General features: G+C 37.7%; 2 long non-coding RNA genes across 2 annotated transcripts in view; one reads left to right on the top strand and one right to left on the bottom strand.

The window, feature by feature from the left end:
• The window catches only part of LOC109299945, a 6,235-nt gene extending 3,727 nt beyond the window's left edge, over positions 1-2,508 (bottom strand). Inside the window, exon 1 of the long non-coding RNA XR_002098065.1 lies at positions 2,476-2,508. This is a non-coding gene — a long non-coding RNA (uncharacterized LOC109299945). The remainder of the gene's footprint in view (positions 1-2,475) is intronic.
• Positions 1-4,513, top strand: part of LOC109299944 — a 16,705-nt gene extending 12,192 nt beyond the window's left edge. Inside the window, exons 2-3 of the long non-coding RNA XR_002098064.1 lie at positions 2,047-2,050; positions 4,435-4,513. This is a non-coding gene — a long non-coding RNA (uncharacterized LOC109299944). The remainder of the gene's footprint in view (positions 1-2,046; positions 2,051-4,434) is intronic.
• The last annotated feature ends 250 nt before the right edge of the window (positions 4,514-4,763 follow it).

Here is a 4,763-nt window from a genome sequence, read left to right as displayed (position 1 = left end):
CTCTACACCTTCACTGACTACCTGCCTTGTATGCAGACCAGCCCAGCCTCTGGCTTCTTTACTCTTCATTCCATCCAAGGAGAGCACACACCAACTGCAGAAACTTCCTCAGCCTGACAAAAGGTTTTTGAACCCGAAAGCTTGCTTAATAATTGTTTTCCAACTATTTAAGTTGGTCTAATAAAAGATATCAGATTCACCCAAAGAACCTTGTATCCCTCAGTTTTCACTTTCAGTCCCCCCATTTTACTTTTCTCCTCATGAGGGAATCTCCACATCTCTCTCCTGTAGACATGCAGAAAAAGAGGCTTGCCTTACCCTTGGCAAAGCTGAAGAGGTTCCTTGGCCATCATCTGGACATAGTCATATGGCGCTATCTGCACGCCCTCTTCATCCGGGAACACCATCTACCTAACACAGTAAAGGATTCGTGTGTAGAGTGCTATGTTGCAGTTACATTTCCACTCACTTTGTGCTTTCCTCTTATTGTGATGGACAACAAAGTCCTCTGGAATGGGTTGCTCATCAAGGTATCTTTGCTACTAAGTATACTTGTGCTCTTCTGCTTGTTTCAGAGGTCTAACTTAATCATTTTGTACTCTGGACAGTCTCTATGGACACCCCTCAGCCTGATTTTAGCCAATTACTCAGAACAATTTAGCGACCTAGAAGTAAAGCAGAAATGATCTGTAAGTGAAGGGATTGTCTGTATCCAACTCAGATGTCTCATAAGTAGGAAACCTGTTAATATCCCATATATACTGCCAGATTTTGATGGGGTTCAAGTTACTAAAACAGGATGACACAATTTCCTTCCCATTGAAATACTATAGACTTACTATTAACTGGATTAAAGAAAAGCTTGCAGCTCTCCCCCCATAGGTTAATGCTTCCATTGTTTCAGCAACCTATTTTTTCAACAGCTTTTAGAAGGTGAAGCAGAGTGGTTCAGTAAGATGTCACCTACAAAACTTTTATTTTTCTGAATTAGTTGCTCTCTTTGGTGCCACCCTGACCTGCCTAGTCTTTATCAGTATGTGAAAAAGCCTCTTATTTATCAGCTCAAGCTTATATTAGCAACACTTTCAACAGGACAAAATGTTGTATGCAGTGATAATGCTTGTCATTTTAGCACATTTTTCAGTAATATCCTCTATTCTTTATTATTTTTTAATTTGCACTCCCACCGCCACTTTATTTGGCTGCAGTGTAGCACTGGAAATACCTAACTCCAGTACAGGAGAAATTGAGTGCTTTTGTTAGTTAGCCTGCTCTTTGCTTAGCCCCTTTCCAGTGGCTTCCCTTATACCATATCCGGCTATCTTGACTCTCCAAAACTGAATAAAGGTATGATATTGGTGTACATGTTCTGCTCTGCTTTAAGAAAGGTTTTCATACTTCTAGGGAAAGCATGTATTTTTTTTCCTATGAATTATGAAATTTAGCTACCTGAAAACAGATCCTATGGTACTAACTTTTCCCTGAAAAGGGTGAAGGTTGTAATGTATTTAATTAAAGGTAGTGTAGAATCCAGGCACAAGAATGACTCAGAATTCATTAGCTAACAGCTCCTGTTTTGCATGACATTGTAATGACTAGTGTTTGTGGCATTAAAGGAAAACCACTTTAACACTTCAAAAAGAGGGGAAGCACATTTTCTTTCAAAGGAAGCCATTTTTTCTAATTTGAAATGTAAACTGGGCAACAAGAGTCATCCCTTTCGTCACCAATTGACACCAAGTCTTTATCTAGCATACAGAATATATAATCAGTAAATGTGTATTTACCAACAAATTTAGCAGTAGCAGAGAAGCATGAAATTCCTTACATAATATCAGCTTCTAAACTCTTGCTCCTACTTCATGGCATTACCTTACTTGGATCTAAGGATTATTTACTTCTATTTTCTTTCTATGAAAAGAACTAACCAATTACCTTACCAGTGTTTTCCCTTTGTTGCAACTGAAAAGTGATTACTTTCCTCATTTAATGTTCATAGTTAATCACACATTTATACAGGCAGCAAACAGCAAATCAAATGAGAAGGTAAGTTCAATTTTAGAGGCTAGCTGATTATCTTCTTCTCCATATTACACTTGGTTTGGCTGCTCTGCAACTCTTCTAAAACAAAGCCTGTAAATTGTTTTCCCCTCCCCTCTCTACAAAAGTTACCTTGTATTTCAACATATGGATTTATATGGGACCTGTTTCAAAAAGGTTGTAGCAAGGTGGTTTATCACATTATGACTATACTGATTTGTTTTCCTCATATGAACAAACTCTCCTAGGACATACTCATGAGTGGTTTTTACAATATTTACTGACATACCTTCCAGGGTTCAAATGAAATAAGTGTGTAGATCAGTGATTTTCAACCTGTGGTTCATGGACCCCTGAGGGCCCACAGACTACATTTAAAGGGGTCTGTGAAAGATGACTATGATTAATCAGAAGTATGTGACTACCCACACTTACAATTCAAAGTGGTCCAAAACTCCATTTGAAATTTTCAAAGGGTCTTCAAATAAAAAAAGTTTATCCACACCAGTGGTTTTCAAATTTGTACATCCACTGAAATGTTTAAAGTAAAAAAATCTAGTATGTACCCCCTCCTTTAGTGCAGGGTGGTTACCTATTTTGACTACCCAATAGAAAACTAATGAAGTTACTGCTACCACTTAATTGAGATTATGCATGTAAGTGAAAAACACTTCAGTGGTTTACGTTTTCAAAGTGCAGAATAATAAAAATATCCCCTCAAACATAACAGGACCTTTTGAATGTGAAAGATATTAACACTAATGATATCTTGGATAGCCATGAAGTGTAACACTGCTAACTACCTCTCAGCCAGGTCATCTGTCTTGGGAAATAAGCAGTCAGAAGGCAGAGGATGTTCTCAACTATGAAATTTTATTTAAAGGTTAACTGATTTCTCAGAATTTTGCTTACAAAAAATCTAATAGAAAAAGAATTTTCCATATGTTCAAAGATTAAAAAGGAATCCCAACAGCATTGTATTAGTGCATAAAAGCTGGAAAGCAAGACTGACCTATTTTCACTGTCAAAAGTAAAGAATTTAAGAGATCAAAAATGATTTTTTAATACCAAAAGGCAGTATTTAGTGACATAGGCACAGTTATTTTCAAATCTTTAATGTCTTTAAGACAACATGCACACAAACCTTGAGATTTTTCAGACTTAAGCACCTCAGATCACACATCCCTTGACTGGTCTGACAGCTAGGCTCCCAGAAGTCTTCACAGCCCTCATACTTGCACTAGCACCTCTGTACTAGGAGTTGCCTGTTTTCAGGCTTTTTAAACTGCTTCAAAGCTAGCGTCCTTCCCAGCTGCTTCATTCTTTCATCACCAGCTACTGTTGTCCAAGACTAGTAGATGAGCTGCAAATTAAATGTTATAAAATCTTATTGTCCTTGAGCAGTTCCAATTTGCCTCAATTCCTTCCTGAGAGCCAATTTCAAAACTGCCCTAACAGCAAATACTCCCAGTTTGAGACACCTTCTAAATCTTGGGGACAGTGATGAAAACTGAGGAAAATAGGCAACTCCAGGGAAACAGCAGCTTTGAGCAGGTAACTGATGACACTTGAATCTGTGCCTTAATATTTACCTGGGTTTTTCATCCCAGCCTTTTTGCTTGAAGACCAGGATGGATGTTCTTTAATGACCAAGTTACAAGTATAAAAGTGATCAAGGAAAATATTGCAGAAGTGTAATTTTTACCAAATTCTATATGAACTTAACTGTTACAAGACCTCAAAAGTTTATGGGGTCCCCCCCACGGGCTGTCTGAAAGCAGTGTTACTGTTTGAACTTGTTCTAGGCTGGTACAAATCACCTAGAAACCAAGTCACGGTCTGTCAGGAAATTAAGGTTGTTTTTTTTTTTTTTTTTTAAATGCTGGGGGAATTAAGTGACTCCTCTCCCCCTGCCAAAGATGCAACTGGGAACAAACAACTTTTACGTGGACTTTGATGGAATTAAATAGGTGCCTGAGGATGTGTGTGTGTGGCTGGGGGTTACCAATAAGCCTCAAATACAACTGTTTGGCTTCTTAGTCATTTCAGGAAGGAAGGGAAAAAAAAGTGAATGGACATGTGCATGATCTCTGTAGAAATGATTTCTTATGCATACTAAAGATTCCCCACTACCGAGTACAATTTTTAGCTACAATGGAGAGGTTGCATGCAGAAGGTTACTATTAAACCTTTCCATCTTTGTCTAAGTGTAACTTGCTGACATCTTAATGGATAACTGTTATGCTATTCTTTATCTGCTTAGGCACTGAAGAGTTTTAGCTGCATTGATTCTCATTAACTTCTGCTATAGGAAATAACCTGCTACCAGCAAGTACCTACTGCTGTAGTGTTTGTTTGGGGTTTTTTGTTTTTGGGTGGGGGGGAAGAAAAAAGAGAGAAGTCACACTACATCCTTATAACCATATAGGTTTTGACAACACCAAATTTCTATACCCTAGTCAAGCCAAAAAACTCAGGGCATGTACATCTTAAAGAGTTTCAGGTTTGGTTTCAGTTGTGAAATTCATTTCACTTAAATTCTCAAATTTATTCCTAACATTAATAAAAAAAATTATAAAAACACACCACAACACACAAAACCACCACCCCACAACCAAGTTCAAGAGTTCTTGCAGCAGTAGTTCCTCAGAGAACTAAAAATGCTTGCTATTGTCTGCCAGCTTGTTATCCATTTATAATGTAAAGTGGTGTTTTAAGTTAAA

This window comes from Gavialis gangeticus, unplaced genomic scaffold (genome assembly GCF_001723915.1).
Source record: "Gavialis gangeticus isolate Ggan-Ray unplaced genomic scaffold, GavGan_comp1, whole genome shotgun sequence".
NCBI lineage: Eukaryota > Metazoa > Chordata > Crocodylia > Gavialidae > Gavialis > Gavialis gangeticus.
Note: the sequence above shows the minus strand (reverse complement) of the source record. Positions and strands in the feature narration are given on the sequence as shown.